Genomic DNA, 14378 nt, shown 5'->3' with positions numbered 1-14378 from the left:
TCGTATTAAACTTCCTGTTATTATACAGTTTACAAGGTGTGCATGTGTATATACAATATATACATACTCACTACACTCAATAAATTCTGTGTATAGTTTTCATACTGGCTAATAGTCTGCTATCATGTCTTACCCCAAGAAAATCTAGAGTATGACATAGAACTCTATGCTGGCGCTGAAATTCTGAATAAATGTCTGTATGTATCTCCATGGTGCAAAGCACATTCCGAGGAATTCCCGAGTCTCCGGCTATAAGGTAGAGATCATCCAGTTATCTCCTTTCTTTGACAAGATTTTAGCTCATGTAAAGTTCAACCTCTGGAGTCATTTAAAAGCATATATTGAAGAACATAAATAGCAATTTCTTAAAATAGGGTTAATATCTAGACATGAGCGAGCACTAAAATGCTCGGGTGCTCGTTATTCGATACGAACTTTTCCTGTTGCTCGAGTGCTCGAACCCCATTGAAGTCAATGGGAGACCCGTGTCTTCCGATAAGTTCGGAGATGTGCGCGCACATCTACAAAGTGAAGAATAGAATAAAAACTGTGAAAACAGTGAACACAGGACCATTTAAGAGCAGAACACATTGAAAGAACACTATTCTTCACATTCCAGATGTTTGCGCACATCTCCTAACTTAGGGGAAGACACGCGAGAACACCTGGAAAGTGAAGAATAGTGTTATTTCAATGTGTTCTTACAAGGAAAACATCTGTAAACATGTGCAATGTGTTATTCTTCACTGTAAACACTGTTCTTCACTGTCTTTTATAAATTTAATGCTGGATCTCGAGCCGGCGAGATACTCGTCCGAGCAACGAGCCGGTCCGAGTATGCTAATACTTGATCGAGCAGTATACTCAGACGAGTATACTCGCTCATCTCTAGTAATATCATAAGCGCTCACTTAGCTGCAGGAGTGTTCAGGTAAGTAGTTTAAATGCCCTGCTAGGTTATTGGACTCCTATGAAGCAAAGGTGAGCAATTTTGATATTTACATAATTGCTATACACATTATTTTATTACTTTTTGTTTAGGGGTTTTACCATGAAAGAAAGTTCTAAAATTTTCTGGTGATGTTTACACAATAAAGATTTTAACCTCTTACTTAACAATTTTACTCAGTTTTATCGATGTTTTAGCTTGTATCACTCAGTGATGGTCAGTGTAAGATTCCAGAGTGTGGGCGGGGACTCTCTAGCCAGATACTTCATGATCCCTCTAGTGCTGAGTGAGATGCTGTGTGCTGAAAATGTGCTTAAGTTATCAGTGTACAGGGTTTATCTACAGTTTTATTTATCTTCTGAATATTCTGCTAGTATCTGACACAAAGAGAGATGAGACAGATTAGAGATGAGAGATGATGAGATTAGTGAGATGCATATAACACACAATGACACTCCAGCTCTGCTACATCTCAGCTGTAACACAGAGATTCAGCTCTGCTGAGATTTCACATAAAAGTGGGAATTATAGAAAGGACATTATATATCCTACCAGAGGGGACCAGTAGTCTCTGATAAATATTTATTAGCGATGGGCCCTCTACCCCCTCAGAAAATATTATACATATTTGTATACTGACACATTTATACACTTATGCACTCAGATTTATGCACTGATATACACATTTAGACACTTACAAAGATCTGTCTCAGTAGTTTCGGACAACATGGGGAAAGTACCCGGCAGGAATTAGAGATGCCCTGTCTCCTTCACGACAATTCTTATCTGAATGGCCAGAACAGCTATGTACTGTAGAAGATGTGCACTGTTATATACATATTGGGGCACATTTACTAAGGGTCCTGGGGCTGCACTTTCGGATATTCCGACAATTTCTGTTTTGCGAAGCATTTAGAAGAGCATTTTGTCGCACGCAATCAGATTTTGGCGCAATCGTGCCAGCTTTCATGCCACAGTACTCGGGGGGCGGGCCGTCAGATAATCTGATGGATTCGGACTGAGGGCGGGATTTAACTTTAAAATTGTGTCGCAAGACATGGACTTACATACACCAGGAAGAAGAAGGTGAACTCTGTTGGACCTGAGCGGGGAAGAGACACATGCAGGATATCAGGCGCACCATCTTAGTGAATTGCGGCAGAGTTCATTATCGTCAGACATTCTAGATCAGGGATTGCGCAAGGGACGGGTAAGTAAATGTGCGCCACAATGTCTAGTGCGATAACAACAACCTCGCTTACAGTTCCTATGAGTGGAATGCTGTAAAGTACAGTCCAATAAATGTGTGGTACCTCTGAAACTGAAAGAAACCCAATGGGGAACATTTACTTACCCAGTCCGCGAAGTTCACCCATAATGCATTGTCCAACGTTTATGCATTCTGATGCGATTCATGAAGATCGTGCGCCCAATATCCTGGATGTGTCGCTTCTCCGTTCAGGTTCGACGGAGTTCACCTTCTTCTTCCTGGTGCATGTAAGTGCTTGGGCTTGGGACACAATTTGAAAGTTAAATCTTGCGCTCAGTCCGAATCAGTCGGATCGTTCAACGGCCCGTCCCCCCCCCCCCCCACAAATTCTGTCGCATGAAAGCCAGCACAGCTGAACTAAAATCCAATCGCGTGCGCCAAAATCCCGCCACAGACCCCTGTTAGACCTGTAATAGCCGTGCAATCCCCGAAAATGTCAAAAAAGTCTGACGAAAGTTAGCAGCCCGACTCAAAGTAAATAATCCCAAATAAGTTAAATCCACACAATTTGTTGACTGGGCATGAAATGCAAACAAGTGAAATGTTCAAGTGAAAGGGCTTTAAAGAAAGTTATTGTACTTACTGCTGAATACAATTCTGCAGCGAAATTGCATTAAAAGTCACCTTAGGTTCCATTAGAAACATGTTTCCAGATTAGGTTTTAGCTGTCAATTACATCCACATGAATACAGTACTTCCAAACACTGAAGCAAATGTCTGTTTCTCTATCAAAGCAGAGAATCCCAGCATGGTTTGCCAACTAGTTATAATAGCTACTTGATAATACATTATTTATCTTATGCCACAAAAGAAGCATACTATGGAAGCCCCCATTGTGCGAAGTAGTAATTCACTGCTCTAGATCAATGTTTGACTGACAGGGATCACAGTTTAAGGGCTCATTCACATGGCCATCTGCGGGGACGTACATGTACGTCCCCATAGATGGCAATAGCGGCGCAGCGCAGATACGGTGCCACACCGGCCCGCACACCGCAAAAGGATAGAGCATGCTCTATCTTTTGGCGTGTGTGCGGCCGTGTGCCACTATTCTCTATGGAGGGAGGAGGGGGTCACCTCCTCCTCCTCTGCAGCACACGACGTGTGAATGGACCCTAAAGTCTATATTTTAAAAAATGTACTTGCATACAAAAAATTTAATTTTTTTCATTTTTTCTGGATTTCACACATATGTTATTGCAATGAGGTGGTGGTGCAGCTGAAAAATCTGCAAGACAACTGTAATGAAGAAACTGAATTTGGGGAGTACAAACAAGATAGTGAGCACCAAGCTATCACCTGCCTGCTCACTGGGTCCACCCTAAACAAGACTTACAAACAAATAACACAAAAGCAAGGTCAGACGGCAGCACCACAGCAGAGATAGCAAATACGGCACAAAATGAGAATACAAAGGGATAGTCAAAATACGTAAGCCATGATTGGATAACCAGAAATACAGAAGAAAAGCAAGAGAAGACAATACAGAGCTAGCCAGGAAATACAACCAGTGATGGACTACAAAACTATAGGCATCCAATACATGTCAGGACGTGTTAACTAAAGCACAAAAACCTTGACAGAGAAGTATTTCAAAGCTTACCAAGTTCTGCCTCTTTCCTACCTTTAGTTCAGCAAAAGTAAGCCGAAATAGATATGAAATAATATCTGGTGGTCTCAGATCAGGTTACACCTCAAGTGGAAAGGTTGCCATTAGACAAGTGGTTTCCTTGAGGAGACAACCATGTTTCCCTTATTTGTCTGAGCATATGTTAGAGGTTCCATACACACCAGATAGCTCTCGGACAAATTTAATAAAGCTCTTACTGCTAACTTCTTGATTCCCTTGGCTTGGCCAAAAGTGTATGTGTGGAGAATAGAGAAAGTCTTATCTCTTGAGAATCAAAGGATCAGACAGATGTATTCCAAATTGCCTGATCTTTATCCTTCCTCCATAACCACCAACATTTGCTGGAGAATCGAAGACCTAGCCATCACCCATTGTCAATTGTATTACTCCGGGAAGGAGGTTGTTGGCCAAAATCTTGCGATACATGGCCCCATCCATTCTCCTTTCAATTTGGTACAAACATTTTGTCCCCTTTGCAGAAAAGCACCCCCAAAGTATGGTGGACATGGATAGACCTTGACATGTCCCGATTGTGAGCAGGGGGACTATCGTGCCCTGCAGGATTTTACTCAATGGCGAATTAGCTGGCAATCTTTGAGGCTTTAGTCTCAGCTCACTTCAGCTCATTGACCAGGTCCTGCCATGTAATTCTGGGCTGACCTTTCCCGGGAACATTCTGGTCCCTATAGGCGAGATCTTACATCTTAAATAGACAGTCATCTTGTGTTTCTTTTATAGTCTAATAACTTTGTCATCCATTGCCTTCTCACCATGTTGCTTGTCTATTGCCCTGTAGGCTATCTCAGCCTTGTGCAGAACTTACATTTTTTCTCTGATGTCCTTACACAGATCTTTGGTCTTGGCCATGGTGGAGAGGGTGGAGTGTGATTAATTGACTTTGTGGACTGCTGTCTTATATACAGTTAACGAGTTCAAACAAATGCAATTAATACAGGTAATAAGTGCAGTGTAGGAGGAGCTTCTTAAAGAAAGCTATACACAAGAAGGTCTGAAAAAGGAAGAATTCTAACTGGTAGATGATCATATACTTATTGCATACATTTGGATTAAAATTTTCTGGGTTTTTTATAGATTGTCTCTCACAGTTGAAACCTACCCATGTTAAAAACTACAGACTAGAGATGAGCGAACATGCTCGTCCGAGCTTGATGCTCGGTCGAGCATTAGGGTACTCGAAACTGCTCGTTGCTCGGACGAATACTTCGCCCGCTCGAGAAAATGGCAGCTCCCGCCGTTTTGCTTTTTGGCGGCCAGAAACAGAGCCAATCACAAGCCAGGAGACTCTGCACTCCACCCAGCATGACGTGGTACCCTTACACGTCGATAGCAGTGGTTGGCTGGCCAGATCAGGTGACCCTGGGATAGACTAGCCGCTGCCCGCGCTGCTCGGATCATTCTGTGTCTGGATGCCGCTAGGGAGAGAGCTGCTGCTGGTCAGGGAAAGCGTTAGGGTGTTCTATTAGCTTACTGTTAGGCAGGAGTGATTCTCAAAGAACCCAACAGCCCTTCTTAGGGCTACAATAACGTTCTACTTTTTTTATTTTAATTTGCATCTAGTACCATTTTGTGAGGAATTAGCAGGGGGACTTGCTACCGTTGTGTTTAGCTCTTAGTGGCACACATATCCATAGCAAAGACCGAAGTGGGAAAATTTAGTAGGGGTTGGATTTCAATTAGGCACTAACTCAGTGTCATCTCATCTGGCATAGTAGTGTGCTTTGATACTTGGCTAGAAAATAGCCATAGCAATAGGATAGCATTGTTTGGTTTTAAAAACTCAAAAAAAAACAAAAAACACAAAAAAAAAAAAAAACACAAAAAAAAACAAAAAAAAGTAAAAAAAAAAATAAAGTTATAACTCTCATTTTAAAAATGTTTAACCCGAGGGCTAGGGGTAGAGGACGAGGGCGGGGACGTGGGCGTCCAACTACTGCAGGGGTCAGAGGCCGTGGTCCTGGGCGGGGTGAGACACCACCTGCTGATGAGGGAGCAGGGGAACGCCGCAGAGCTACACTCCCTAGGTTCATGTCTGAAGTTACTGGGACTCGTGGTAGAGCACTGTTGAGGCCAGAACAGTGCGAACAGGTGATGTCGTGGATTGCTGACAATGCTTCGAGCAATTTGTCCACCACCAGTCAGTCTTCCACGCAGTCCACCCATGTCACCGAAATCGCCACTCCTCCAGCTCCTGCACCTCAGCCTCCTCCCCCCCAGTCTGCCCCCTCCCAGGAAAATTTGGCATTTGAACCGGCATACTCTGAGGAACTGTTTTCTGGACCCTTCCCACAGTCACAAACCACTTGTCCGGTTGCTGCTGAGCAATTTTCCGATGCCCAGGTTTTCCAACAGTCACAGTCTGTGGGTGATGATGACCTTCTTGACGTAGTGGAAGTGTGTAAAGAGGTGTCCGACGATGAGGAGACACGGTTGTCAGACAGTGGGGAAGTTGTTGTCAGGGCAGGAAGTCCGAGGGGGGAGCAGACTGAGGGATCGGAGGATGATGAGGTGACAGACCCAAGCTGGGTTGAGAGGCCGGGTGAACACAGTGCTTCTGAGACGGAGGAGAGTCCTCGACCAGAACAGGTTGGAAGAGGCAGTGGTGGGGCCAGACGGAGAGGCAGGGCCAGAGCTGGTGCATCAGCGCCAAATGTGTCAACTAGTGAAGCTCCCGTGGCGAGGGCTACTGCGGCGAGGGCTAGATCTTCAGAAGTCTGGAGGTTCTTTAAGGAAACACCGGATGACCGACGGACTGTGGTGTGCAACATTTGCCAAACCAGGCTCAGCAGGGGTTCCACCACTACTAGCTTAACTACCACCAGTATGCGCAGGCATATGAATGCTAAACACCCCACTCAGTGGCAACAAGCCCGTTCACCTCCGGCCGTGCACACCACTGCTCCTTCCCCTGTGTCAGCTGCTAGTCAGCCCCCTGCCCAGGACCCTGCCACAAAAACCCCATCGTCGCCTCCACGATCCTCCACAGCATCCACCAGCGTTCAGCTCTCCATACCCCAGACGCTGGAGCGGAAACGCAAATATAGTGCAACCCACCCGCACGCCCAAGCCCTTAATGTGCACATCTCCAGATTGCTTAGCCTGGAGATGCTGCCCTATAGGCTAGTAGAGACCGAGGCCTTTCGCAACCTCATGGCGGCGGCCGCCCCTCGGTATTCGGTCCCCAGCCGCCACTACTTTTCCCGATGTGCCGTCCCAGCCCTGCACCAGCACGTGTCAGACAACATCATCCGTGCCCTGACCAACGCCGTTTCTGACAAGGTCCACCTGACCACGGACACGTGGACGAGTGCTGCCGGGCAGGGCCACTATATATCGCTGACGGCACATTGGGTTAACTTGGTGGAGGCTGGGACCGAGTCTGACACTGGGGCTGCTCATATACTGCCGACGCCGAGGATTGCGGGGCCTACCTCGGTCCAGGTGTTTCAGGCCTACTATGCCTCCTCCTCCTCCCACCCCTCCTCCACCTCCTCCTCCGAACTACCATCCGTGGGCACGGCGCCATCAGTCGGTAGCTCTAGGCACAGCAGCAGTGCCGTCGCTAAGCGACAGCAGGCGGTGCTCAAACTGCTGAGCCTAGGCGACAAAAGGCACACCGCCCAAGAGCTATTACAGGGCATCACGGCGCAGACTGATCTGTGGCTGGCACCGCTGAACCTCAAGCCGGGAATGGTTGTGTGTGACAACGGCCGTAACCTGGTGGCGGCTCTGCAACTCGGCAGACTGACACATGTGCCATGCCTGGCCCATGTGTTAAATCTGATAGTTCAGCGTTTCCTCAAGACATACCCCAATCTGTCTGATTTGCTCACGAAGGTGCGCCGCATCTGTGCGCATTTCAGGAAGTCCAGCCCAGATGCTGCCACTCTCAGGGCAGCGCAGCGCCGCCTCCAACTGCCCGCTCACCGACTGTTGTGCGACGTGCCCACGAGGTGGAATTCAACACTGACCATGTTATCCAGAGTTTACCAGCAGCGCAGAGCGATTGTAGACTGCCAGATGTCAACTTCCACCAGAACTGGTAGTCAGGTCAGTCAGCTTCCTCAAGTCTACAATGAGGAGTGGACGTGGATGTCTGATATCTGTCAGGTGCTGAGTAACTTTGAGGAGTCAACACAGATGGTCAGTGGCGATGCCGCCATCATCAGCCTCACCATCCCGCTGCTTGGCCTGTTGAAAAACTCTCTGGTCAGCATGAAGTCGGAAGCTTTGCGCTCGTCACAAGAGACAGGGGAAGAATATTCCCTTGTTGATAGCCAAAGCACCCTCAGGTCTGTTTCTCAGCGCATATCGGAGGAGGTGGAGGTGGAGGAGGATGAGGAGGAAGAGGAGGAGAATGTTGGTGAGACACAAGAGGGGACCATTGTTGAGTCCTTTACTGTTCAGCGTGTATGGGCAGAAGAAGAGGAGTTGGAGGAGTTGGAGGAGGAGGAAATGGACAGTCAGGCCAGTGAGGGGAGTGAATTCTTACGCGTTGGTACTCTGGCGCATATGGCAGATTTCATGCTAGGCTGCCTATCCCGTGACCCTCGCGTTCAAAGAATTTATTCCAGCACCGATTACTGGGTGTTCACTCTCCTGGACCCACGGTACAAGCAAAATCTTTCCACTCTCATCCCTGCAGAGGAAAGGAGTGTGAGAATGCATGAATACCAGCAGGCCCTGGTGCACAAGCTGAAACAGTATTTCCCTTCTGACAGCGCTAGCGGCAGAGTGCGTAGTTCTGCGGGACAAGTAGCGAGGGAGAGTAGGCGAGCAGGCAGCTTGTCCAGCACTGGCAAGGGTACGCTTTACAAGGCTTTTGCCAGCTTTATGTCACCCCAGCAAGACACTGTCACCTGTCCCCAGTCTCGGCAGAGTAGGGCTGATCTTTACAGAAAGATGGTGAGGGAGTACGTAGCTGACCATACCATCGTCCTAAATGATCACACAGCTCCCTACAACTACTGGGTTTCAAAGCTGGACATGTGGCACGAACTGGCGCTGTACGCCTTGGAGGTTCTTGCCTGCCCTGCCGCTAGCGTCTTGTCCGAGCGGGTTTTCAGTGCAGCTGGTGGCATCATCACCGATAAGCGTACACGCCTGTCGACTGACAGCGCTGACAGGCTGACGCTTATTAAAATGAATAAAGGCTGGATTTCTCAGAATTTCCAATCTCCACCAGGTGAAGGAAGCTCAACCTGAATAATTGATCCACTCCTCCTCCTCCTCATTTTCCTCCTTCTCCTCCTCTTTGTACAGTAAAGCAGAGGAAAATGGCTATTTTTTGACAGGGCCCACTGGCTCTTGCTATAGTACTTCATGCATTTAATTTTTCTGGAGGGCCACCTACCCGGTCCTCTGTTTGAAACAATTTTTGTGAGTGCCACATACAGGCACTCAATCTATTCCATTTTACTGCAGGGCCACCTACCTGCTCCTCTGGTTTGAAACATTTTTGGGACTGCCACATACAGGCACTCAATCTATTCCATTTTACTGGAGGGCCACCTACCTGCTCCTCTGGTTTGAAAAATTTTTGGGACTGCCACATACAGGCACTCAATCTATTCCATTTTACTGCAGGGCCACCTACCTGCTCCTCTGGTTTGAAACATTTTTGGGACTGCCACATACAGGCACTCAATCTATTCCATTTTACTGCAGGGCCACCTACCTGCTCCTCTGGTTTGAAACATTTTTGGGACTGCCACATACAGGCACTCAATCTATTCCATTTTACTGGAGGGCCACCTACCTGCTCCTCTGGTTTGAAAAATTTTTGGGACTGCCACATACAGGCACTCAATCTATTCCATTTTACTGCAGGGCCACCTACCTGCTCCTCTGGTTTGAAACATTTTTGGGACTGCCACATACAGGCACTCAATCTATTCCATTTTACTGGAGGGCCACCTACCTGCTCCTCTGGTTTGAAAAATTTTTGGGACTGCCACATACAGGCACTCAATCTATTCCATTTTACTGCAGGGCCACCTACCTGCTTCTCTGGTTTGAAACATTTTTGGGACTGCCACATACAGGCACTCAATCTATTCCATTTTACTGGAGGGCCACCTACCTGCTCCTCTGGTTTGAAAAATGTTTGGGACTGCCACATACAGGCACTATCCAAATTAAATTGTCTCCATAGCAGCCTCCACACGTTGTCTCCATTGCTACCTCCAAAAGTCGTCCATATAGCTGCCTCCATACATCGTCCCTTTATCAAACGAGGTGTGTCAGGCAGAAATTTGGGTTGTTTTCATGGATTCCACATCAAAGTTGTTAACTTTGTCGCCACCCTGCTGTGTTATCCACAAAATATACTGGCAAACTTTTACCATTTAGGGATATTATTTCAGCGCTTCTTGCGCATCTGTTTACATTCCCCTCACCCGGCATATCCTAAACTTATAAGAACGCTACTACACTTGATCTTATACAAAAGGTTCTTAGAAGTGCTGTTTGGGGAGTAGCCTAGAGACAGGGGCTTGAATTGGCGAAAGCTCGCCTGGCAGCGGAGCGCCAGCTCCATGCGCATCATGCGCTTCTTGCGCATCTGTTTACATTCCCCTCACCCGCCATATCCCAAACTTATAAGAACGCTACTACACTTAACTTGGTGCAGGCTGGGACCGAGTCTGACCCTGGGGCTGGTCATATACTGCCGACGCAGAGAATTGCGGGGCCTACCTCGGTCCAGGTCTCAAAGGCCTACTATACCTCCTCCCACCCCTCCTCCACCTCCTCCTCCTCCGAATTACCATCCGTGGGCATGGCGCCATCAGTCGGTAGCTCTAGGCACAGCAGCAGTGCCGTCGCTAAGCGACAGCAGGCGGTGCTGAAACTGCTGAGCCTAGGCGATAAAAGGCACACCGCCCAAGAGCTATTACAGGGCATTCCACATCAAAGTTGTTAACTTTGTCGCCACCCTGCTGTGTAATCCACAAAATATACTTGCAAACTTTTACCATTTAGGGATATTATTTCAGCGCTTCTTGCGCATCTGTTTACATTCCCCTCACCCGCCATATCCTAAACTTATAAGAACGCTACTACACTTGATCTTATACAAAAGGTTCTTAGAAGTGCTGTTTGGGGAGTAGCCTAGAGACAGGGGCTTGGATTGGCAAAAGCTCGCCTGGCTGCAGAGCGCCAGCTCCATCCCAAGATCCAACTAACATAGTTGCAGCACCTTTAATCTACTACTAGTTCACTGCCTCCATAATAATAATAATAATAATCTTTATTTATATAGCGCCATCATATTCCGTAGCGCTTTACAAATCATAGGAAACAAATACAAATGTAATGTAACAGAGCACAACATTTGTATGGAACAACAGGAGTGAGGTCCCTGCTCGCCAGAGCTTACGGTTTATGAAGATGATGGGGTAACACGAGGTAAAAGAATATTTAATGGTCAAGCCATTCTTCTTAGGGAATAGAAAAAAATATAATAAATGGAATTGCTGTCGCTTGAACCACTCAGCCGTCATCTTATATACCAGGTCCAGGGTGAATGGGACTGCAGAGAAGTCTGGTGCCTGTTGGTTGCTGGATAACAGATGGGAGGACGACACAGGACGGGTTAGTAGAAGAGTTAAAACTTCATGCAGTTAATGAGTGTTATAGGCTTGCCTAAAGAAATAGGTTTTAAGAGCACGTTTGAAACTTTGGAGGTTAGGTATTAGTCTGATAGTCCAGGGCAGAGCATTCCATAGAATTGGTGCAGCTCTAGAGAAGTCTTGGAGACGCGAGTGGGAGGTCCGCACTAGGGTAGAGGTTAATCTAAGATCACTGGCGGATCTAAGAGCACGGGTTGGGCGATAGACTGAGATAAGAGAGGAGAGGTAGGGGGGTGCAGCATTATACAGAGCTTTATGGATGAGGGTTATTATTATTTTAAACTGTATTCGAAAGGAGACTGGCAGCCAGTGCAGCGACTGGCATGAACTGTAAGCATACATGGTCCCCTTATCAAACGAGCTGTGTCAGGCAGAATTTTGGGTTGTTTTCATGGCTTCCATGTTAACTTTGTCGCCACCCTGCTGTGTAATCCACAAAATATACTGGCAAACTTTTATCATGTACCGATATTATTTGAGCGCTTCTTGCTCACCTCCTTTGGTTCCTCTCTGACACCCATTGGTTTGAAGCCTGAGTCCAATTAGGGTATGTCGCCATGCCACTCTCTAGCCTGCTGCCGCTGCCTCTGCCTCTGCATGCCGTCCCCTATAGTGTCAGGGTCAATTATTGGATGTTTTACATGCTATCTAGCTTCATTCTGTCACTCTGTCATGGCCATGCTGTTGCCCATAATTTCGGCATAATGGTGCGATTAAGCAGCCTCAGAGGCATCCATGCATGCTGCCCCTGCTGTTTCCTGTCCATTTCCGTGGTGTTTCCATCCTTTTCTGAGGTTCCCAGGTGTTTGGCCAAGCTTCCCTGTGCAGAGCCTTGGTCCCCTTGAAAAATGCTCGAGTCTCCCATTGACTTCAATGGGGTTCGTTATTCGAGACGAGCACTCGAGCATCGGGAAAAGTTCGTCTCGAATAACGAGTACCCGAGCATTTTAGTGTTCGCTCATCTCTACTACAGACCTCTAAATTCTTTGAAAGTGTACAAATTTGTAAAAACTGTCTTGCATGAAATCTTAATTTCAGCACTGTATACGGCTTTCCAGTATTCATTTCGTCATCCTATTTTCTCACTACTTTATAGTTGCTCTATCGTTAAAGGAAATCTATCATCAAAATCCACTGTGATAAACTAGAGACACCGACTCATAGACCCGGGTATTGTTATCTGTTATCCATGGTATCCTTCCTTCTAAAAATCAATGATTAAAATTATGCTAATGAGCCTGAACGGCTACTCTGTGATCTGGCTTCTAAGACTGTTATACTGTCTCCCCCTCCTCCCTCGGCACTGGTGTAGAGATTACATCCTGCTGTAATCTCAGTGCTGAGGGAGCAGGGGGAGGGGTAGACAGTGTAACAGTCTGTATAGCGAGATCACAAAGGGGCTAGGGCATGCCTCCAGGGTCATATGCATAGCTTTAAAAGTTGATTTTAGAAGGAAGGAGGCCACGGACAACAAATATAAGAAGATTACCACAGTCGCGGTGCCTGGATCTATGAGTGAGTGTCCCTGGTTGGTTTTGATGGAAAATCTCCTTTACGATTTATTGTGATTTATTAACTCCATGCAGATAATACCCTCCTCAGTACCCTACCCCATGGCTGCTCCGCATACCCCATGATATTGTCAGCACATATCCTGTGATGTCTAGTTTACTCTTACATCTATATATAATAAGGGATAATTACCTAAGGCTTAAGTGCCTGAGCCCTCAGCCTGGTGAAAATATAAATAACTGTATACGGAAGTTAATCTCGAGTGTTACCGCTCTGAGACGCGTTCAGCCAAATGAACTAGTAGTTTTCTTCTTTGTGGAGAGAACATTAACCTGTGGGAAATGACTTAATAACAGAATAGCATTATAATGTAGTACAGGCCGCGCACCTCCTCCTAATGGCACATTACTGGGATAAGCCCCATCCGTGGCGGCCGCACACAAGCTTCGCCTTGATGGTTTCCTGTGGTATTGAGCGTTGAGTGGCTCCCAGGGCTTCAGAACATTTTTAGTTTATCTAGATGTATAGGATTAGAAAACACATTAGGGAAATTTCCCTGAAGTAAAGGGCACGTTAAATCTCAAGCCTCTGTGTGTAGGAACGTTGTACACCGTACTTTTCTTAGTTTTTGCTGTCAGCCATTTTATAAGGTGTGTAATTTACCGATCCCTGTTGTATATAGGATTGGATTATAGGGGAGGGGGAATAGCCAGTCCAATGTAGTATGGTAAGAGAGAAGTTTTTAATAGAAAGTTTTAGTACATGGCAGTTGAGGGGATTATTAAGAATTAAAGGGATATTGTCATGTACAGTATTTATGACATCTCCGGAGCCAATGTTATAAATGTATGAGAGATGTAGGTTCTACTGACCTGCCCTGTGCAATTGCTACAACCTGAACGGACGCTGGTAATAGCGCAATTCTACACCAGTGCGATGGATAAATCAGGAGGCCGAGGAGCGGGGCCTATACAACGCACTGCACATGATAAATGTCTACCACTGAATGTCATTATAGTAAATTAATAGATGGACAATTGGTTCTTACCAATCCCAGTGTCAAAAGGGTGTCCAGCAGTGATGTAACGATTGCGGTCGCAGATGTTGTGAACACAACTTGGCCAAGGCATAGGTCCTGTCCCTGACAGGAAGGTAATCAATTCATGATCAGTGTGCAGGGGCAGAGGCATGTCTGTTTGCAACTGTGTGACATCATAAAGCAGGGATCAGGAACCTTTTTGGCTAAAAGAGAGCCATGAATGCCACATATTTTAAAGTGTAACTCCATGGGAGCCATACAATTTGAATATGCCCCCAGTAGATAGGTAGTCACAGCAAAAAAAAATGAATACTAACCTACCTATGCTC

The sequence above is a fragment of the Engystomops pustulosus genome, chromosome 2, assembly GCF_040894005.1.
Source record: "Engystomops pustulosus chromosome 2, aEngPut4.maternal, whole genome shotgun sequence".
NCBI lineage: Eukaryota > Metazoa > Chordata > Amphibia > Anura > Leptodactylidae > Engystomops > Engystomops pustulosus.
The sequence above is the reverse complement of the archived record's forward strand: the minus strand, read 5'-3'. Positions refer to the sequence as shown.